Here is a 25,189-nt window from a genome sequence, read left to right as displayed (position 1 = left end):
ATCAGAGATGGTACGGACTGACAGGATGGCAGATAGTCAGCGTTCGGGGTTCGGGAATCGGCAGGACCGGATGGCGAGGCAGGAGCGGCTCTAGAAGAGAGATAGATAAGTATGGCACAGAGACACAAGGAGACCTGACTCCTAGCTTGGAAAACACGAAGAACAGGCCCCGCCCACTTGGATACTAAACCCCTTTATACCCTGTACCTGTGTGCTCAATTTCCTGTTAGTGGACGCTGGCCCTTTAAGAAAGGGTCAATGACCGCGCGCGCGCCCTAATGCGCATGCGCGCGGCCCGGGTGCCAGAAGCCAGGGCAGGGAGCGGTGAGCAGGGAGCAGGAGAGCCGGGCTGGGGCTGTGTAGCCGACGGGCGCCGGGAGCGGGGACCGGGACGCCTGGAGACCGCGGGCAATGGAGGCTGGAGACCGGGGAGAGAAGCAGGGAAGACGGGGAGCGTGGCAGGTGAGCCGGGGAGCAGGGCAGGGGACCCGGAGAGCGTGACAGCATCACTCCAGCGAGGAAATAAAAAAATGCTGGAGTGATGCTTCAAATTATTAAAATTGCAAAAAATATATATGTCAATGCACACAGATTATGTGGTCAAGATTACTTATCAATTTTCAGTATCTTTCTAACTGTTGCTGCTTTATTGCAATGTAAAGCTTCAGGAGTATGTGTATACACTGTAGACATAGCTAATGATGTACTGCAGTCACTGCAGCCAATCACAGGCCTGTGCAGTCAGAGGAGATGAGAATTAATCAACAACCCTTCTAGTTCTGCTGCAGACAACTTGAAGGAGTTGTCCACTACTAGGACAACCCCTTTTGATCCCTATATTTGCCTCAGTTCAAATAAAAAAACGTATACTCTCCCGTCCATGCAAGGTTCCAGAGGTGTCAGCTCTCTTGTTCCCTGTGCTTACTTGAGGTTTTGATGTCACATGATCCCCGCGCCCTATCACCAACGGCTTCTGCCCCCTCCCAACTTCAAACAGGAGAACTAATCAAAAGGAAGAGAGCCAAGACTGACCACTCAGTTCCTGGTAATTACCCGAACATATGAGGGCGGGGAGAGGAAAGTCAGCGGAGATTGGGGTTGGGGCTCGTGTGATGTCAAAACTAGAGATGAGCCACCCCCCTAGCGTTCGAGTTCGGTTTGGTTCGTCGAACGGAGGCTCCGTTCGACGAACTGTTCGACGAACCACTCGAACCCCATTGAAAACAATGGGAGGCAAACACAAACACATAACAACACATAGAAAACACCTTCAAAGGTGTCCACAAGGTGACAAACAACTCCCAAGACACCACAAACACATGGGAAAGTGAAAAGGACATATACTCATGCGAAAACAAAACAGCTGGATGAGGAAAAAGAGGAGGAGACACAGATATAGGCATGTCATGCCCTTCTAAAATCATGTAAAACACAGCAACAGTACTCCAAGCAGAGTCTCCCTTTTTTAAAAAATTTGGGCCACACAGACACCCCTTCAGTGGCATCACTTGTGCCCCAGTTGCAAACTGGATGTGATGATCAAGCACATTCAAAAATACTCCAGTCTTAACTGTCCCCAGGATGACACCGCGGTAGGTAGCAAAGTCTTTGCCGAACCATGACTTGTTCATCTTGGCTTATTTTTAAAAACACAGCAAGGGGACTCCAAGCAGAGTCTCCCTTTTTTCCAAAAATTGGGCCCCACAGACACCACTTCAGTGGCAGCACTTGTGCCCTAGTTGCAAACTGGATGTTTTGATTTGCATCAAGCACATTCCAAAATACGCCAGCCTTAACTGTCTCCGGGATGACACCCGGGTAGGTAGCAAAGTCTTTGCTGATCTATGATTTGTTCATCTTGGATCGTTTTTAAAAACACAGCAAGGGTTACTCCAAGCAGAGTCTCCCTTTTTCCCAAAAATTGGGCCACACACACCATTTCAGTGGCATCACTTGTCCCCCAGTTGCAAACTTGACAGGTTGATTTGCATCAAGCACATTCCAAAATACGCCAGCCTTTACTCTCCCCAGGATGACACAGGGGTAGTAAATTCCTGGTGGATCCATGACTTGTTCATTTTGATGAACGTTAGTCTGTCCACATTGTCGCTGGACAGACGCGTGCGCTTATCTGTCAGCACACACCCAGCAGCACTGAAGACACGTTCTGAGACAACGCTGGCTGCGGGACATGACAAGATCTCCAAGGTGTAAGTGGCGAGCTCAGGCCATTTTTCAAGATTTGAAGCCAGTTGCAAAGTCATGGCATCGATGTTCATTTGGAGATACTCCTGTATCATCCTCTCCAGCTGTTGACTATGTGTCAGACTTCTTGTCTCTTGTGGCCTTGCATTGGATGGTCTAAAAAAAAATATGAAATGATTCCATGAAATTGCTGTTACCACCAGATATGGTGTTGCTGGTACGGTTTGACTGATAATGATGAGACAGTCCCATGTTTGGCAAGTTACAACTGGGAGATTCACTCTGTGCACCACTGGTATTTGGTGGAAAAGCCGAGCTAAGATTGAGTAACAGCTGCTGCTGATACTCCTGCATACGTGCGTCCCTTTCTATTGCTGGAATTATTTCGCCAAATTTTGGACTTATACCGGGGATCTAAGAGTGTGGCAACCCAGTAGTCATCATTACTTCTAAGGCTAGTTTCACACTTGCGTTGAACGGTATCCGTTGCATTGCGTTGTGTGACGGATGCAACGGATGTGTTGCATATAGTGGCACAACGGATGCAACGGATCGTACAAAACAACGGAATAAGCCTTTTTTTTTTTTTACACAGTTTCACCGGCGGCAGACTGTGAACGATCAGCTGATCGCTCCCAGCAGCCGGTCGCCGGGTGATCAGCTGATCGCTCCCAGTACTGGGTGATCAGCTGATCGCTCCCAGCGCCGGGTGATCAGCTGATCACTCCCAGCGCCGGGTGATCAGCTGATCGCTCTCAGCACGGGGGTGGGGTTAAACTGATCCCTCCCAGCGCCGGGTGATCAGCTGATTGCTCCCAGCACCGGGTGATCAGCTGATCGCTCCCAGCACCGGGTGATCAGTTGATCGCTCCCAGCGCCGGGTGATCAGCTGATCGCTCCCAGCACGGGGGGGTAAACTGATCACTCCCAGCGCTGGGTGATCAGCTGATCGCTCCCAGCGCCGGGTGATCAGCTGATCGCTCCCAGCGCCGGGTGATCAGCTGATCGCTCGGCCGCCGAGAATGTGTGCGGGGGGGAAGTGCGGAGTGGGTGGAGCCGAGCGGGGCCATGGCGCTAAGGACAGGTGAGTCTGTGTGTGTATGTGTATGTGTGTGTGTGTGTATATATATATATATATATATATATATATATATATATATATATATATATATATATATATATATATATATATATATATATATATATATATATATATATATATATATATATACATGCGGATTGGAGTGCGGGAGGGGGCGGAGCCGAGCGGGTAAGTGTCGGGCTCCCTGCACACGTGGCCAGGGTAAATATCGGGTAAAGCACTTTGCTTGGTTACCCGATATTTACCTTGGTTACGGGTGCAGGGAGCCAGAGAGAGCATGCGCAGTGAAATCCTAAGGATTCCGCTGCTCAAAAAAACGTTACATGCTGCGTTCCTCCCGCTGGGCGGAAGCAACGCAGCGTCGCCCAGCGGAAGTAACGCAGGTCCTTTTGGCACAATCCGTCATCCATACAAGTCTATGGGAAACAGCGGCATCCGTTAACGGATTCCGCTGTTTTCCAAAAGGGCGGATTGTGACTGAAGGAAAACAACGCAAGTGTGAAAGTACCATAATTCGGACAATCCGAGGGTCATGTTGTAGGTAGTGCAGCAAGAAGGCGCTCATGTGTATTGCGCATCCCTGTGGACCGAGTCCTTGCTGTGTTTGTGGTGGCGAGGTGATAACCATGCTTCCTTCCTCTGACATCTCCCCCCAACCTCGAACAACCGAAATTTGACCAAGGTCTCCCTCATCTGCTGAGTCTTCCATGCCCATCGCCAGTTCGTCCTCCATTTCTTCCTGGGCTCCTGCACCTTCCTCAACAGTTTGGCTGCTACCATGTGCCCTTGTTAATCCCTCTCCCCCACCGTCCCATGCCTGCCGTCTTGGTGATGCAGAACGTCTGGACCTTGCAGATCTTGGTAGCCCTTCTGTATATGAATCCTCCTGTACTTCCTCCCCTTCCTCTTATCCCACCCCCTGACTCCGAATAGTGTTTAGAGTGTGCTCCAGCATATAAATGACTGGAATTGTCATGCTGATAATGGCATTGTCAGCGCTAAACATATTCGTCGCCATGTTGAAACTGTGCAGAAGGGTGCATAGGTCCTTGATCTGAGACCACTCCAGCAGCGTGATCTGCCCCACCTCTGCATCTCATTGGCCCAGGCTATACGTCATAACATATTGCACCAGGGCTCGGCGGTGCTGCCACAGTTGCTGCAACATGTGGAGAGTCGAAGTCCAGCATGTCGGCACATTGCATTTCAGGCGATGAAATGGCAGGAGCGATGCAAGTCAGTCAGCTGCGCCGGTTGAACGGCGGAAGTGAGCAGAGAGTGACCGTGCCCTGTGCAGAAGCCCATCTAGGTCGGGATAGTGGGTTAAAAATTGCTGGACAACAAGGTTCAACACGTGAACCATACAAGGCACGTGTTTTACCTTGCCCCGGCGTAGGGCCGCACCCTGGTTTGCAGCATTGTCGCACACGGCCTTCCCTGGCTACAGGTTGAGTAGAGACAACCATTTACTAAACTCGGTCTCCAGAGCTGACCATAACTCCACAGGTGTGTGACTCTTATTTCCCAGACATTTCAACGCCTGATGCCGTTGAGCTCTGCTGCCAGCATAGTAAGTAGGTGTGCGAGATTCCTTGTGCGCAGTTAAAATGCAGGTGGCCTGACCAGGCAGGCTTGGGGCGGAGGTGGAGGACCCAGACGAGGTTGAGCAGGCAGAAGCAGTGGAGGAACTTCCACATACAGAGGATTGACGCACAAGTCGTGGGGACGGCAAGACTTGTACAGCAGACCCTTCTCCATCTCGCACCATAATTACCCAGTGCCCAGTCAGCGACATGTAACGCCCCTGTCCATGCTTACTGGTCCAAGTATCGGTGGTGAAATGCACCCTGTCACACACAGAGTTTCTCAAGGAAGCGGTGATGTTGTGTGCGACATGCTGGTGTAGCGCAGGCACACCTTTCTTGGAGAAGTAGTGGCGACTGGGCATCTGGTACTGGGGCACTGCGACGGACATAAGGTCTCGAAAATCCTCTGTGTCCACCAGGCGGAAAGGCAGCATTTCTGTAGCCAACAGCTTGCAGAGGGTGAAAGTCAACCTCTTAGCTTTGTCATGGCTCGGAGGAAATGGCCTTTTAATTGGACACTTAAAATGTCGTAGCAAAAATGGAGAGGTGGTGTACAATGCAGAGGTGGTCTAGCTTTATTGACAGCTGGAGAACCAACACTGACTATCCCTGACAATACAACTATGGCCCTAAAACTGGCAGCACTGTTTGCTATAAAAATTGCGTAGCAAAAATGGGCAGGTGTGTAGAATGCAGAGGTGGTGTACCTTGCGTGGCACCAGAAGAACACTAAGTTAGTATCCCAGACACTTTTAGTATGCCACTAAGTGTCAGCACTGTTTGCTATAAAAATTGCGTAGCAAAAATGGGCAGGTGTGTAGAATGCAGAGGTGCTGTAGGTAGCAGGACAGCAAAAGGAAGCCTCAGTTTCTATCCCTGCCAATGAAAAAATGCAGCAAGGAATTGCCTAATCCCTAAAGCGCTGTGTAGATTGCACTGTAACAGTGAAGAAAAACGTCCCGCACCACTGGTATTACCTTGCAGAATCACACGTTTGCTATGAGTTTGGCTCCAAAGTCAAATGTCCACCGGATGCGGGGTGCCCGTCCAGATAAGAAAGGATGAATCCAAATGTTCCAGAAATTAAAAAGACCGCACTCGTCTGCTGTGCCGGAATCCTCTTTATTATAACACGTGCAGGTTAAAAGGCAGGAGGGGAACTGGGTGAAGGTTCCTCGCAAGGGACGACGGCCGTTTTGCCTGTAAATTAAGCTTCAACTGGTCCACTTGGAGGAGGAGATAGATGGAACCCAAGCAGGTATGAAGCCGCACTTAAATATTGAGCCCCGCCATGATGCACCGAGCGCCTGTACAAGATTAGAGCAGTCAGTCTGTGCTGAGTCACTTTAAGGTTGGGGCCACACGGGGATTACTGCGATCCCCTCGCATGACACTCGTCTCATGCTGGCAGTACAGCAGAGCCGAGTGTCACTGCGACTGAGGTCCAATCGTGCGAGCGGACCCCAGCTGCGGGGGGAGGGCCGACACTGAGGAGGGGCAGGCCGGCCCTGAGGAGGGGAGGGGGGGATTTATCTCTCTCTCTCCTACGTAGCCGGCTATTGCCATTCTCGCCCTGCACTCGCGGTACACCGGTGTAATGCGAGTGCAGTGCAGTTTTTCCCTCGACCCATACACTTGAATGGGTGTGAGAGAAAGAGAGTCTCGAATTGCACCAGCAGCATGCTGCGACTGTTTTCTCGTTCCGATTAGGGCTGAGAAAATAATTGCTCATGTGCACTGACACACATTCCACTCGCTCCGAATTTCATGCCGTGTGGCTTAGGCCTAAAAGCCGCACTGTGGTTCCCAAATTAGTTTTACATGTTGGATAAACCTTTTACTAGTCCTGTGTAATCTGAAAATACTGCTCTATGGGCAGATCATGCTTTTTTTCTACATGTATTTATATTGTGGCCCATCTTGTAATATCACATATAGAGGTCCCCCAAAGCATAATCACATATAGCCTAAGATACTGACACTGGGGGTACAGGATAATGACACTGGGGTACAGGATACTGACACTGGGGGTACAGGATAATAACACCCACACTGGGGGTACTGGATAATGACACCAACACTGGCGGTACTGGATAATGACACCGACACTGGCGGTACTGGATAATGACACCGACACTGGCGGTACAGGATAATGACACCGACATTGGGGGTACTGGATGACACCGACACTGGGGGTACTGGATAATGACACCGACACTGGCGGTACTGGATAATGACACCGACACTGGGGGTACAGGATAATGACACTGACACTGGGGGTACAGGATAATGACACTGACACTGGGGGTACAGGATAATGACACTGACACTGGGGGTACAGGATAATGACACTGACATTGGAGGTACTGGATTATAACACAGACACTGGGGGTACAGGATAATGACCCTGGGGTACAGGATAATGACACTGGGGGTAATGGATAATGACACCGACACTGGGGGTACAGGATAATGACACTGACATTGGGGGTACTGGATAATGACACAGACACTGGGGGTACAGGATAATGACACAGACACTGGGGGTACAGGATAATGGCACTGACACTGGGGGTACAGGATAATGGCACTGACACTGGGGGTACAGGATAATGGCACTGACACTGGGGGTACAGGATAATTACACTGGGGGTACTGGATAATGACACAGACACTGTGGGTATAGGATAATGACACTGACATTGGGGGTACTGGATAATCACACTGGGGTACAGGATAATGACACAGACACTGGGGGTACTAGATAATCACACTGGGGGTACAGGATAATGACACAGACACTGCGGGTACAGGATAATGGCACTGACACTGGGGGTACAGGATAATGACACTGGGGGCACAGGATAATGACACTGACACTGGGGGTACAGGATAATGACACTGGGGGTACAGGATAATGACACTGGGGGTACAGGATAATGACACTGGGGTACAGGATACTGACACTGGGGGTACAGGATAATGACACCGACAATGGGGGTACTGGATAATGACACTGACATTGGAGGTACTGGATTATGACACAGACACTGGGGGTACAGAATAATGGCACTGACACTGGGGGTACAGGATAATGACACTGGGGTACAGAATAATGACACTGGGGGTACTGGATAATGACACTGACACTGGGGGTACAGAATAATGACACTGACATTGGGGGTACTGGATAATGACACTGGGGGTGCAGGATAATGGCACTGACACTGGGGGTACAGGATAATGACACTGGGGTATTGGATAATGACACAGACACTGGGGGTACAGAATAATGACACTGACATTGGGGGTACTGGATAAGGACACTGGGGGTGCAGGATAATGGCACTGACACTGGGGGTACAGGATAATGACACTGGGGTATTGGATAATGACACAGATACTGGGGGTACAGAATAATGACACCGACATTGGGGGTACTGGATAATCACACTGGGGGTACAGGATAATGACACAGACACTGGGGGTACAGGATAATGACACTGGCGGTACAGGGAAATGACACCGACATTGGGGGTACTGGATGACACCGACACTGGGGGTACAGGATAATGACACCGACACTGGCGGTACTGGATAATGACACCGACACTGGGGGTACAGGATAATGACACTGACATTGGAGGTACTGGATTATAACACAGACACTGGGGGTACAGGATAATGGCACTGACACTGGGGGTACAGGATAATGACCCTGGGGTACAGGATAATGACACTGGGGGTAATGGATAATGACACCGACACTGGGGGTACAGGATAATGACACTGACATTGGGGGTACTGGATAATGACACAGACACTGGGGGTACAGGATAATGACACAGACACTGGGGGTACAGGATAATGGCACTGACACTGGGGGTACAGGATAATTACACTGGGGGTACTGGATAATGACACAGACACTGGGGGTATAGGATAATGACACTGACATTGGGGTGTGATACCAATGTGATATGACTGAAAGAATGTGTGATTAGATAGGAATCATAATCAAAAGATAGGAGTGATCCCAGATATTATTTGACCAATCAATAATTCAGTATCAAAGAGATGTCCTTTGGATATCCAATTTCACTATGACCAAGGAATAAGATAATGAGGAAGTCACATTTACAGTTCCACTTACCGGAAACTTGTGGTTGGCTTAAAGACAGGTTTAAGGAAGATTGCATATGAAATTTACGGCTCATTGCAATATTTCACTAACACTATGGTCAACTGGCAGGATGTGCAGGAAATGTGCAGGAAGCTGCTGGTGCCCACAGCAGTTTGTGGTCAAGTTACATGAACATGACTCAGCTGTCACATGCTGGTGACCATTTAAACACAACCTACAAAGTTTTCCTATAAAAATACACCGGACTCGCTTAATGTTAAGGGAAACCTTCCAGGACATTGAAGTGTACGCACTGTTCCTGTGATGCAAGATGCCATGATGTTGATTCCTTTATCATTAACTCGAGTTCCCTCCGATGTGAAAGGATTGCTACAACAAACGGTAATGTTGATGCATATTTCTGTTATTGTATAAGATTCTAAATGCCTATGTACCATTAACTATTCATGTGCTATTAAAATAAATAGTATCTTGCTATAAAGAATATTAGTATTCGTGCCTGATTAGGATATCAGTGAACGCTTCGTAAGTACGGGCTTTCAGCCCCCTTTTTAGTAGAATTTAGCAAGACATAAATTGGCGTAGTCGGCAGGATTACTTCTATAAGAAGTAATTAAACTAATTTTTGTAATTTAGAAGTTAAAAACATATATTTGGCAAATTTCCAGATATTTTTTTTATTTAATCTTTTTGCATAGTGTCAAAATGTTCAGAAAACGTAAGGATAATGTTAAGGAGGTTGTTGTGGAGATCCCGAGCTGGATTGAGGCTCCCTACAATCTTATAGCACATGAATTGGTCAATTGTGGATTGGCAGAACAATGGCAGAATAAGCTTAAGGGTTGTGTACCTACTGATGTTGTGAATGTACTCAGTGGTGTCCCTGTGAAAGCAGGTGATGTAGTGTCTTTAGCACGGCACAAACAATGGCAGGATAAGCTTAAGGGTAGTGAAGCTACTGATGTTGTGAATGTACTCAGTAGTGCCCCTGTGAAAACAGGTGATGTAGTGTCTTTAGCACGGCACAAACGATGGCAGGATAAGCTTAAGGGTAGTGAAGCTACTGATGTTGTGAATATACTCAGTGGTGTCCCTGTGAAAACAGGTGATGTAGTGTCTTTAGCACGGCACAAACAATGGCAGGATAAGCTTAAGGGTAGTGAAGCTACTGATGTTGTGAATGTACTCAGTAGTGCCCCTGTGAAAACAGGTGATGTAGTGTCTTTAGCACGGCACAAACAATGGCAGGATAAGCTTAAGGGTAGTGAAGCTACTGATGTTGTGAATGTATTCGGTAGTGTCCCTGTGAAAGCAGGTGATGTAGTGTCTTTAGCACGACACATCTGGATTTTGGCAAGTGCATATAGTGTAATGCATGAGCGTGATCTAAAGATGCAGAAGAAAAGTTCCCAGATGGAACAAAAGATGATAGAATTAGGTGGCCTGAAAACAGTTATGGAATGTAATACCAGACTGTTGAAGGATAAATTGGAACATTATCAGAATGTGGCAGAAAAAGCTGCCGTAAAAATTGCTCATATGTGGAGTAAAGGATGGGAGATCAGTGATGCCAAGGTTCAAGGACCGTCTCAGGTGGTAACATTTCTAGGGATTCAGTGGAACAAGGTGCACAGAGAGATCTTGCCCAATGTCAGACAGAAAATTATTAATTTTCCGGTCCCTAAATCCAAACAGGAGACTCAGTCTTATATTGGATTGTTTGATTTTTGGAGACAACATATCCCTCATTTGGGACAAATGTTGGCTCATTTGTGCAAAGTAACGAGGAAAAAATATGAGTTCCACTGGGGAGAGGAACAGCAAAATGTGTTTGAGATGGTCAGGGAAGTGTGGCAAGACATTGAAGGGATTATTCAATCTACCAAGACCACTGTATTTCATGTTGATGCTCATGTCCCTACTAACTCACTTGAACGTTTGTTTAATTCAAAAGCAGATAAAGCAGCAACCATCAGACAAGTCAGTCCAACAGTTGACAAGGCAAGGTACAGCTGTTTGGGCACACCAGAAAGAGCGACACCTTATTCCGCAGGTTTAGACCTCAGTACATTGGAAACTGTCGTGGTACCCCCAGGTAAGGTAAAACCAATTTCAACAGGATTAGGTTGCCAGATACCAAAGGATCATCATGGTCAAATAGCCACTCCTAGTTTAGTGTTAAAAGGAGCCATAGTGGTGGGAGGGGTAATAGATGCAGATTATCAGGGAGAAATCAAGGTACTGATGCTAAATTTTGGAAATGAACCTTTGATATTGATGAAACACCAGAAGGTGGCTCAGGTGTTGATAATTCTAATAAACTTGTCTGAAATAAGAGAAGGAACTGCCCCGGCAGAATTAACAATATGGAGTACTAAAGGTTTTGGATCCTCTAATTTTACAAATGTAGGAGCAAAAATATTGATTCAAAACCTCCAAGGACCGCCCTCAGAGACAGCGGTAATAGCGGTCGGAAAAGATCGTACTCTCCTGATAATGAGACCAGGAGTGGAGAAGTGGGAATATGTCCCACAAGAAAAATGTTATTTACGAGAATAATAGTGTATCTTTATTTGCAGAAGGTGTGGTAAATAAGCGGAATCCATGGTATCGGTTACTGGGAAGAGCTCGATGGTGATGAGATGGAGAAATTCCTGTGTTTGATGTTTGCCTCTCTGGTCGTTGGATGGACAAGTCTACATCAGGAGGAACCTGTGGCAAATGAATTTCTGATGCACCATCACATTTTCAACACACAGATTGCTGGATCTGTACACATTCTTCGGTTACAGCCACCAGTATCCCTTATCTGGATGTCCCGGTATCGATGGAGGAAATCTTAAAGTAGAAAAGTTGTTCTGATCATCTTGCTGATAAAGACACTCGAAGTGTTCGTCTATAGAATACTACAGTACCCATTTCCATAGTGGGATGGATCAATCTTCCATGGTGGCAAGGCAATTTGAATGCAACAGTCACCAATTTGAAATATCTGGCTTTTAAGGGAGGAATTTGGGTACCAAGAAATAAGACTGGACTGACTAACCTGGGATTCATCCCTATGGGGAATATAAAAATAAGTTTTGGGACAGCTATAAATACTGTAGATGCTTTTAAACCCAGCTTAGTGGAAAGGACAATTCATGATATGTTATGGCCTTATGCCAATATGTTCATAAATGGGACTAGTGAAACTTGTAGTAACATATCGGGAAATGTAATGTGTAATGATTCCTTTGAATATCGAGCAAATGCCAAAACACATGATATTCAAGGGAGCTTTTCAGATAATATTGCTTTTAGTTTTAATATACTGTACAAAAGTAGTGAAAGTGATTATATTTGTGATTCAACGTTTATCTAAACAAACCAAGAAAACAAAATTTGTGGCAAACAATATTTCTTGGTCATGGTATGGTATATTCCGAGTGATCTTCTTCTAGTGGAATACTGATGATGGAAAATAATCCCTGGGATCAAGGACCGATTGTGATACCAATGTGATATGACTGAAAGAATGTGTGATTAGATAGGAATCATAATCAAAAGATAGGAGTGATCCCAGATATTATTTGACCAATCAATAATTCAGTATCAAAGAGATGTCCTTTGGATATCCAATTTCAGTATGACCAAGGAATAAGATAATGAGGAAGTCACATTTACAGTTCCACTTACCGGAAACTTGTGGTTGGCTTAAAGACAGGTTTAAGGAAGCTTGCATATGAAATTTACGGCTCATTGCAATATTTCACTAACAGTATGGTCAACTGGCAGGATGTGCAGGAAATGTGCAGGAAGCTGCTGGTGCCCACAGCAGTTTGTGGTCAAGTTACATGAACATGACTCAGCTGTCACATGCTGGTGACCATTTAAACACAACCTACAAAGTTTTCCTATAAAAATACACCGGACTCGCTTAATGTTAAGGGAAACCTTCCAGGACATTGAAGTGTACGCACTGTTCCTGTGATGCAAGATGCCATGATGTTGATTCCTTTATCATTAACTCGAGTTCCCTCCGATGTGAAAGGATTGCTACAACAAACGGTAATGTTGATGCATATTTCTGTTATTGTATAAGATTCTAAATGCCTATGTACCATTAACTATTCATGTGCTATTAAAATAAATAGTATCTTGCTATAAAGAATATTAGTATTCGTGCCTGATTAGGATATCAGTGAGCGCTTCGTAAGTACGGGCTTTCAGCCCCCTTTTTAGTAGAATTTAGCAAGACATAAATAAGACATGGGGGTACTGGATAATCACACTGGGGGTACAGGATAATGACACAGACACTGGGGGTACTGGATAATCACACTGGGGGTACAGGATAATGACACAGACACTGGGGGTAGAGGATAATGGCACTGACACTGGGGGTACAGGATAATGACACTGGGGGCACAGGATAATGGCACTGACACTGGGGGTACAGGATAATTACACTGGGGGTACTGGATAATGACACAGACATTGGGGGTACTGGATAATCACACTGGGGGTACAGGATAATGACACAGACACTGGGGGTACTGGATAATCACACTGGGGGTACAGGATAATGACACAGACACTGGGGGTACAGGATAATGGCACTGACACTGGGGGTACAGGATAATGACACTGGTGGCACAGGATAATGACACTGACACTGGGGGTACAGGATGGTGACACTGGGGGTACAGGATAATGACACTGGGGTACAGGATACTGACACTGGGGGTACAGGATAATGACACCAACAATGAGGGTACTGGATAATGACACTGACATTGGAGGTACTGGATTATGACACAGACACTGGAGGTACAGAATAATGGCACTGACACTGGGGGTACAGGATAATGACACTGACATTGGGGGTACAGGATAATGACACTGGGGTACCGAATAATGACACTGGGGGTACAGAATAATGACACTGACATTGGGGGTACTGGATAATGACACTGGGGTGCAGGATAATGGCACTGACACTGGGGGTACAGGATAATGACACTGGGGTATTGGATAATGATACAGACACTGGGGGTACAGAATAATGACACTGACATTGGGGGTACTGGATAATGACACTGGGGGTGCAGGATAATGGCACTGACACTGGGGGTACAGGATAATGACACTGGGGTACAGGATAATGACAACAACACTGGGGGTACAGGATAATGACACTGGGGGTACAGGATAATGACACTGACATTGGGGGTACTCGATAATGACACTGGGGGTACAGGATAATGACACTGAGAATGGGGTACAGGATAATGACCCTGGGGTACAGGATAATGACACTGGGGGTAATGGATAATGGCACTGACACTGGGGGTACAGGATAATGACACTGGGGCTCCTGGATAATGACACAGACACTGTGGGTACAGGATAATGACACTGACATTGGGGGTACTGGATAATCACACTGGGGGTACAGGATAATGACACAGACACTAGGGGTACAGGATAATGACACTGGGGGCACAGGATAATGACACCGACACTGGGGGTACAGGATAATGACACTGGGGGTACAGGATAATGACACTGACATTGGGGGTACTCGATAATGACACTGGGGGTACAGGATAATGACACTGGGGTACAGGATACTGACACTGGGGGTACAGGATAATGACACCGACAATGGGGGTACTGGATAATGACACTGAAATTGGAGGTACTGGATTATGACACAGACACTGGGGGTACAGAATAATGGCACTGACACTGAGGGTACAGGATAATGACACTGGGGTACAGAATAATGACACTGGGAGTACTGGATAATGACACCGACACTGGGGGTACAGAATAATGACACTGACATTGGGGGTACTGGATAATGACACTGGGGGTACAGGATAATGACACAGACACTGGGGGTGCAGGATAATGGCACTGGGGTATTGGATAATGACACAGACACTGGGGGTATAGGATAATGACACTGGGGTATTGGATAATGACACAGACACTGGGGGTACAGAATAATGACACTGACATTGGGGGTACTGGATAATGACACAGACACTGGGGGTACAGGATAATGACACAGACACTGGGGGTACAGGATAATGACACTGGGGGTACAGGATAATGACACTGACATTGGGGGTACTCGATAATGACACTGGGGGTACAGGATAATGACACCAACACTGGGGGTACAGGATAATGACACTGGGGGTACAGGATAATGACACTGACAATGGGGTACAGGATAATGACACTGACACTAGGGGTACAGGATAATGACACAGACACTGGGGGTACAGGATAATGACACCGACACTGGGGGTACAGGATAGTGACACTGGGGGTGCAGGATAATGGCACTGACACTGGGGGTACAGGATAATGACACTGGGGTACAGGATAATGACAACAACACTGGGGGTACAGGATAATGACACTGGGGGTACAGGATAATGACACTGACATTGGGGGTACTCGATAATGACACTGGGGGTACAGGATAATGACACTGACAATGGGGTACAGGATAATGACCCTGGGGTACAGGATAATGACACTGGGGGTAATGGATAATGGCACTGACACTGGGGGTACAGGATAATGACACCGACACTGGGGGTACAGGATAATGACACTGGGGGTACAGGATAATGACACTGACATTGGGGGTACTCGATAATGACACTGGGGGTACAGGATAATGACACTGGGGGTACTGGATAATGACACTGACACTGGGGGTACAGAATAATGACACTGACATTGGGGGTACTGGATAATGACACTGGGGTGCAGGATAATGGCACTGACACTGGGGGTACAGGATAATGACACTGGGGTATTGGATAATGATACAGACACTGGGGGTACAGAATAATGACACTGACATTGGGGGTACTGGATAATGACACTGGGGGTGCAGGATAATGGCACTGACACTGGGGGTACAGGATAATGACACTGGGGTACAGGATAATGACAACAACACTGAGGGTACAGGATAATGACACTGGGGGTACAGGATAATGACACTGACATTGGGGGTACTCGATAATGACACTGGGGGTACAGGATAATGACACTGACAATGGGGTACAGGATAATGACCCTGGGGTACAGGATAATGACACTGGGGGTAATGGATAATGGCACTGACACTGGGGGTACAGGATAATGACACTGGGGCTCCTGGATAATGACACAGACACTGTGGGTACAGGATAATGACACTGACATTGGGGGTACTGGATAATCACACTGGGGGTACAGGATAATGACACAGACACTGGGGGTACAGGATAATGACACTGGGGGCACAGGATAATGACACCGACACTGGGGGTACAGGATAATGACACTGGGGGTACAGGATAATGACACTGACATTGGGGGTACTCGATAATGACACTGGGGGTACAGGATAATGACACTGGGGGTACTGGATAATGACACTGACACTGGGGGTACAGAATAATGACACTGACATTGGGGGTACTGGATAATGACACTGGGGTGCAGGATAATGGCACTGACACTGGGGGTACAGGATAATGACACTGGGGTATTGGATAATGATACAGACACTGGGGGTACAGAATAATGACACTGACATTGGGGGTACTGGATAATGACACTGGGGGTGCAGGATAATGGCACTGACACTGGGGGTACAGGATAATGACACTGGGGTACAGGATAATGACAACAACACTGGGGGTACAGGATAATGACACTGGGGGTACAGGATAATGACACTGACATTGGGGGTACTCGATAATGACACTGGGGGTACAGGATAATGACACTGACAATGGGGTACAGGATAATGACCCTGGGGTACAGGATAATGACACTGGGGGTAATGGATAATGGCACTGACACTGGGGGTACAGGATAATGACACTGGGGCTCCTGGATAATGACACAGACACTGTGGGTACAGGATAATGACACTGACATTGGGGGTACTGGATAATCACACTGGGGGTACAGGATAATGACACAGACACTGGGGGTACAGGATAATGACACTGGGGGCACAGGATAATGACACCGACACTGGGGGTACAGGATAATGACACTGGGGGTACAGGATAATGACACTGACATTGGGGGTACTCGATAATGACACTGGGGGTACAGGATAATGACACTGGGGTACAGGATACTGACACTGGGGGTACAGGATAATGACACCAACAATGGGGGTACTGGATAATGACACTGACATTGGAGGTACTGGATTATGACACAGACACTGGGGGTACAGAATAATGGCACTGACACTGAGGGTACAGGATAATGACACTGGGGTACAGAATAATGACACTGGGAGTACTGGATAATGACACCGACACTGGGGGTACAGAATAATGACACTGACATTGGGGGTACTGGATAATGACACTGGGGGTACAGGATAATGACACAGACACTGGGGGTGCAGGATAATGGCACTGGGGTATTGGATAATGACACAGACACTGGGGGTATAGGATAATGACACTGGGGTATTGGATAATGACACAGACACTGGGGGTACAGAATAATGACACTGACATTGGGGGTACTGGATAATGACACAGACACTGGGGGTACAGGATAATGACACAGACACTGGGGGTACAGGATAATGACACTGGGGGTACAGGATAATGACACTGACATTGGGGGTACTCGATAATGACACTGGGGGTACAGGATAATGACACCAACACTGGGGGTACAGGATAATGACACCAACACTGGGGGTACAGGATAATGACACTGGGGGTACAGGATAATGACACTGACATTGGGGGTACTCGATAATGACACTGGGGGTACAGGATAATGACACAGACACTGGGGGTACAGGATAATGACACTGACAATGGGGTACAGGATAATGACACTGACACTAGGGGTACAGGATAATGACACAGACACTGGGGGTACAGGATAATGACACCGACACTGGGGATACACGATATTATCTCCACTCCCCCTTTTCCCCCGGAATTCATTAGCTTCTCTGCAGCATTGCTTAGCTGGCCTCCTCTTCCTCTATAGCAGTCTTTAGCTCCTCTCCCCCCCAGAAGGCCTTAGCTGGTCTGGTCTCCCCCTCCTCTATAGCAGCCATTAGCTCCCCCCCCCCCCAGCAGGCCTTAGCTGGTCTGGTCTCCCCCTCCTCTATTGCAGGCAGCCATCAGCTCCTCCCCCCCCACCCAGCAGGCCTTGTCTGGTTTCACCCTTCACTATAGCAGCCATTAGCTCCTTTCTAACCCTCCCCCCACCGCACACACACTAAGATTTATGACAGTTTCTGAGCGCTCCTGAATAGCAGTCAGCAGCACTTTATAAAACTATGCTGCTGTCTGCTGATGTGTGGAGTGAGGTGGACAAACTTACACTAGTGCAGCCACAGCGAGACACCGGATAAATTATTTAATGGCCAACTGCTGCCTGTCTCCTGAGCTCCGCTCCGGAGGGTAAGGAGAGGCATGTCACTTACTGTGTGGCACGCCCCAGTCAGGAGTCGGACCTTGGTTAAAGGTACAGGCTGCCTAGTGCAACACCAAAGGTATCTCCTATGGTATCTGTGTCATTACATCACTGGCGGCCGCGTGCACAGCTATGACAAGCCGCGGCCGCGTGCACAGCTGTGACAAGCCGCGGCAGCCGGTAATTTAACTGGGACTGCATGTGCGGCCCTAAAGTGTTCTTAAGTGGCCAGCCCGGGGGGCAATTGCCCCCCTGCCTCCCGGGCCAGCCCGCCCCTGGGACTACTCCACCTATTAGACACCTCCCCCAGGACTACTCCACCTATTAGACTCCTCTCCCCCCAGGACTACTCCTCCTATTACACTCCTCTCCCCTCACCTCCAGGACTATTCCTCCTATTATAGTCCTCTCTCCCCAGGACTACTCCTCCTATTATACTTCTCTCCCCTCACCTCCAGGACTACTCCTCCTATTATACTCCTCTCTCCCCAGGACTACTCCTCCTATTATACTTTTTACCTCCAGGACTACTCCTCCTATTATACTCCTCTCTCCCCTGGACTACTCCTCCTATTATACTCCTCACCTCCAGGACTACTCCTCCTATTATACTCCTCACCTCCAGGACAACTCCTATTATCCTCCTCTCCCCCCAGGACTACTCCTCTTATTATACTCCTCTCCCCCCCAGGACTACTCCTCCTATTATACTCCTCTCCCCCCAGGACTATTCCTCCTATTATATTCCTCCTATTATACCCTCCTATTATACTCCTCACCTCCAGGACTACTCCTCCTATTATACTCCTCTCCCCCCAGGACTATTCCTCCTATTATACTCCTCCTATTATAGTCCTCCTATTATACTCCTCTCTGAGGAGTGCTGACATATACATGTGTTTTTTATCTACAGTACATGTTTAAACTTAGTTTCATTCACCAAAAATGCTTAAAAAATACCGCAAAAAACAATGCTCGTTGCATATTTTTGGTGAAAAAACGCTGCAAAAATGCTAAAATAATTGACAGCTTTGTAGTTCTCAAATTCAGTCAGTTAAAAAACAAAGAAACAGACATGTGCATGGCATTTCTGAGATCTAACTTGCTAGTACTGTAAATTGTGTTGACATGACATCTCAAATAAACAAGCTGAAATATGTAGCTTTTAATTAGTGTAAAAGAAAAGAAACTCGGCAAAAAAAAGACCCTGCAAAAAAAAAACAAACAAACCCTGCAAAAAAAAGCACACTGCAAAAATGCAGCATGTGAACATAGCCAAAAATTATCCACTCCAGGCTACTATAAAAAAACACATCAACATGTTCCCCAAAACGTAATGTGTGACCTATGTCCAAACCCATATTTGTGGGATAATCTAACATAGCATTTATAACACAACTCATTGGTCTATAAACAAACAGAACTAGCTAAGGCTGCTTTCACACATCCGGCTTGAGCTGTGCGGCTCAATCCGGCTGTGCAAGCTATGCAACGGATGCGGTGAAAACACCGCATCCTTTGCATAAGTTTTTCCCATGCGGCCCGTCCGGGTTTTGCCGCTTGCGGCATGCTACTGAGCATGCGCAGTGGCAAAAACCGCATGCGGCGGCCGGATGCGGTTTTTGCCGCATCACGCCGCATCCGGCATCCATAGGGATGCATTGGAAAATGCACCGCATCGGCCAGATGCGGCGCGATGCGGTTTTTTTTTGCCGCACAAAAAAACGTGCCAGGCTACGTTCCATCCGGCCGCCGCATCGGCTAAATCTGCCGCATGCAGCAAAAACCGGACGGAACACAAGCCCATGCGGCACAATGCGGCACTAATTAAAGTCTATGCAGGAAAACTGCAACCGGCAGCAAAAAAAACCGGTTGCGATTTTCCTGCAAAGTGCCGGATTGTGCCGCATTGCAAAAACCGGATGTGTGAAAGCAGCCTAATAAATACAGCTTTCAGTCTGAATGTTTTTTTTTTTGTGAATTTGGCAACGATATCTTTCCAGCATTTCTCTGCACACAGTGGTTGATACTTGCTACATCATTATTACATCCTTACTTTCTTAATGAGAAATTTATATTGGATGTTACAGAGCATGTTTCACCAGTTTAAATATGTAAACTGGCTATTACTACATCTTGGAATAGTGGCTATAGAGATAAGTAAATGTCTTTTTTTATTTTTTTATTTCTCCTCTCCTTTACAGAGATATTAGCTTGTAAAGTGGAGGTTAGAATAATTTATGATAAGCCCAACAGGATTTTACTAGTGATTATTCTTTGGTGACAAGGAGTTTTTCCACTGCATGAAGCTGACCAGTCATCAGCAGGAGGTGTTATACAGGGGAAAAAAATAATACACCCCCAGAAGGTCAGAAGTACGTTTCTTCTCCTGTAAAAAATTGAATAATAGATAAATCTGCTCTCAGCCCTGATCTCTGCAGCTTCTGTGTGGAAGAGAGCAAAGTGTCATAGTCATTACAAATAACTCCAGCTTTCATCTCATAGCAGCCAGTGTGAGGAGAGGGGCAACGCTGACAGCATCGTAATACAAAGAGCTGCAGCTTAAGGCCTCATTCACACATCAGTATTTTTGAAAAATATTTCATCAGTATTTGAATACCAAAACCAGAAGTGTCTGCAAAACACAGAACAGGTCACAATCTTTCACTTACATTTTTACTCTACAAGAGCCACTTTTGCTTTGGCATTCAAGTACTAGTGCAAAAAATTACTGATGTGTGAATGAACCCTAAGAGCTTTTTCTTATCATATTCAACTACGTTTTACTCACCCTCCCCTCACACTAACTGCCCTGAGATGAAAGCTGAATGTGTTTGTAATCACCCTATGCTCTACATAGTAGCTGCAGAGATCAAGGCTGAGAGCTGTATTGTCTATCATTACATGTCTCACTGTATGATGCCTTGTGCTTATAAGTGATCAAAGTAATGCAGGGGGAATAGTACATACCCCAGAGAAGAATGTCTGGTAATGTCAGGTTGGGCTTACCATAAATTATAACATAATATTTTCAAGCTAATATATTCCCACAACGAAGATGAGAGTAGTGTATAGTGAGTAATGACTACAGTTGTTCCCTGCACCACCCTGTTTACTGGTAGAAAGCGGCTGTACAAAGAAAATAACCTAATTTTCTCCCTGTAGCTGCTTCAATAAGCAAGCTCAATAGGATTTAAGTGCTATTTACCTTCAGATTATGCACTTAATGTGAACCTGTCAGATGCAATAAGCACCCAGAACCACAAGTAGTTCTGGGTGCATATTTCTAATCCCTGCCTAATTGTCCCAGCATCTAGTTGCATAGGTAAAGATATCTTTAGAAGAAGTATTTCTAAAGATCCTTTATGATATGCTAATGAGTACAGGGACTAGTCGCAAGGGTATTAGTTCCTGTGCGCATTCCGCCCTCTTAGCATGTTACCATGCCCATAGGGGCGTGCCAACACTCTATTAAATTCCCATTGCCCAGCGTCATCAATGGTGTTGCACATTTCTGAGTCCGTTGTCACTGCTTCAGAACGCCGGGCAGTGCACATGATCAGAATTCCCAGCACTTCCGGTCATGCACACTAGACCTCTCTAAAGCCAAGACGTGTACACCCAGCTTCATAGTGCGCATGACCGGAAGTGCGGGGCATTCTGATCATGTGCACTGACTCTAGGCCCGGCATTCTGAAGAGGTGACAATGGACAAAAGCATGCGAGTCACCACTGATGATGCTGGGCAATGGGCATTGAATGCTAGTGTCGCACCCAGGGTTATGGGGTACTCGGTCCCAGGCAGTGTATAATTGGGGAATGTCACTTTGGTGGGCGTTGCCCGATTCCGTGCCCTGGGCCCTTTTTGTAAAGCGGAGATATTTACAGGGGATTAGATTAGTGTTCACACGTGACGCCACTTGCGGTGTTGCGGCTATGTCGATGGAGCCGCTGCTGCACAATGTCCACTACTGGGGCTGGTGGTAATGGCAGCCTGGATGGTAGGCCCTCCGCAAGCAAAGCTGGGCCCCAGAGGGTAGGTGATGTGACAGGTGTCGGAAAAAGGTAGTCCACACAAGAGTTCAGTGCAACTGGGTTTTTACTCACTTTTGCTTTGGTAACTGGCTACCCGAGGCCAGATGGTTTCACCTCCAGGTTCCCTTAGTCCCAGTGCCAGTTTAGTAATCTGGTGCCTTCTTACCCTGCACCTGTCTCTGGTTTGTGGGTCCCCGTCGCATAGAGCAACTGGGGGTCCCCGTCCAGTGGTGTTTCTTTCCACTGCTGTCTGCCTGATGGCAGCATGAACCCTGTGGGGTTGGAGTCTCTGGTCCTGTCCCCATATCTCTCTTTGCTACTGAGTCTTGGATTCTTAGGGTCAGCGGGGTCCTCGATGGTCCCCTTGCTGTGCAGGTGTTAACAGACCTGCCTGGAGCTTCTGCCTCTCCTAGGGTCCTCTACCCCGTCGGTGCGTAGTTCCGGGAGCACTCCACCATACTCCACCGGCAACTACCCTCCTGGGCACCAGGTTACTGTCAACCCCTTGTCAGTGTGTCTCCTCCTGTCCACCTTCACTGCTCGACTGTCTCAGTCTATCTGACTCTCTGTCCTCAGTCCACCCCTCCCACCTGGTCAACTAGTGGACTGGACTGGACTGGCTCCACCTCTAGGCGGCCATCAATTGGTCCGACCCCAGCCCTGTACCATTGTATGGGGAATTGTTGGGGAAAACTGGGATTACCTGAAGTGTTTGAGTGTGACCGGCACTGGTCTTCCGAGTCCCTAGGGGGTAGGCCCTGCATCCTGATTAGGATGCAGAACCTTGTAGCTCCCTGATGGCTTCAAGGGCGCTACATTAGCATGATCCTGTGGGTGTGCTAATATGCTAAGAGGGCAGAATGATCGCAGGAGATAACACCCTTGCGACTATTCTCTGCACTCATTAGCATTTCATAAAGAATCTTTAGAAATACTTTCTCTAAAGCTCTCTTTATCTATGCTACTATAGGCTGGGTCAGTTAGGCAGGGATTAGCAATATGCACTCAGAACAGCTCGTGGTTCTGGGTGCATCTCGCACCGGACAGGTTCCTTTCAAATTTTAAGGTGTAACATGTTCCCTTTACTGCTACATCATTTCCCAGGGTAAAATTTTGAACACCACAGATTAAAAGTGCTCCAGCCATGAAAAGGTTAAGCATGACTCTTACATTCACCATCCAACTAAATGATGTTATTCTGTTTGTAGCTGTAATTAGAAAAGTGAACTGAAGACCTTTGTATAATCGTTGGAACTTTCTTATACTTTTCCTGTTGCTAAGGGCAAAATGCAACAATCCTTATTTAGTCAGTGACTAGTCAGATTTTTCGGCATTTGGCAGTGAATAATGACATTCTTGTAGCCTGCTCCTGGCAAAACATATGTAATTCGATAATAAGCGGCTCAATGTCGTCTTTCAGATGTGTTTAGATAGAAGTTATTTCGGCCGCTCTGCACCAGGGCACTGCAGAGCCATCAGGATTTCTGGACATGTGGTCATATTCACATCTCCAACCGGGAACAAGTGAGGACTTGTGTTTAGCTTGGGTGAACCTATGAAGGTGCGGTGAAACGCCTTGGGGCTTGTACTCCAATTACAAGGACACATGTAAGTCTATGAAGCTCAATCTGTTTTCTCCTTATATCCGATAAATAACTAGTTAGAGATTTCTTTTCTAGAGCCTACTTGGGGGAGTAACTAATAATTTCCAGGATGTCAATATGAAACAACTACTTATGCTTTATTTCTGAGGGCTCACGCACAGAGTAATTCTAATTAGCCATATTATGATGTCTATAGACTGCTATGAGCTCATCTGGACCATAAACTAAAGGCCCCGTTACACGCGTCGATTTATCGTGCGTTCGCATGTGTGCATCGTTTGTGCGTCACGGGCAATTCGTCGCCCGTGTCGCACAAAGTCGTAACCCCCCGTCACACGTACTTACCTCCCGAACGACCTCGCTGTGGGCGGCGAACATCCTCTTCCTGAAGGGGGAGGGATGTTCGGCGTCACAGCGACGTCACACAGCGGCCGGCCAATAGAAGCGGAGGGGCAGAGATGAGTGGGACGTAACATCCCGCCCATCTCCTTCCTTCCGCATTGCTGGCGGGACGCAGGTAAGCTGCAGTTCATCGTTCCCGGGGTGTCACACGGAGCAATGTGTGCTGCCTCGGGAACAATGAACAACCAGCGTGCAGAAGGACGATCGATTTTTTGAAAATGAGCGACATGTCAACAAGCAACGATAAGGTGAGTATTTTTGCTCGTTCACAGTCGCTCGTAGCTGTCATACGCTACTATATGTCAAACTATGCCGGATGTGCGTCACTAACGACGTGACCCTGACGGCATATCGTTAGATATATCGTAGCGTGTAATGGGCCCTTTACATTTATATAAAATGTATAAAAGCAGAACATTAATTCCAAGTTCTGATACTTCCAGGGGAGGGGGCTACCTGGTAAAATACTTGTGAACGGTGCTTGGGACCCCATGTCCTGGCCACAGAGCTCCGAGCAACTCATTAACATATGAACATATATGTAAGGTACGTAACCTTGACCCTGTAACATCTGCCTCTGTCTAAAGGCACCACCATACTAACTCTGTTGGTGGCACTGGCAGTGGAGCAGCAACTAGTGAAGTGC

The sequence above is a fragment of the Anomaloglossus baeobatrachus genome, chromosome 1 (assembly GCF_048569485.1).
Source record: "Anomaloglossus baeobatrachus isolate aAnoBae1 chromosome 1, aAnoBae1.hap1, whole genome shotgun sequence".
NCBI classification, from domain to species: Eukaryota; Metazoa; Chordata; class Amphibia; order Anura; family Aromobatidae; genus Anomaloglossus; species Anomaloglossus baeobatrachus.
Note: the sequence above shows the minus strand (reverse complement) of the source record.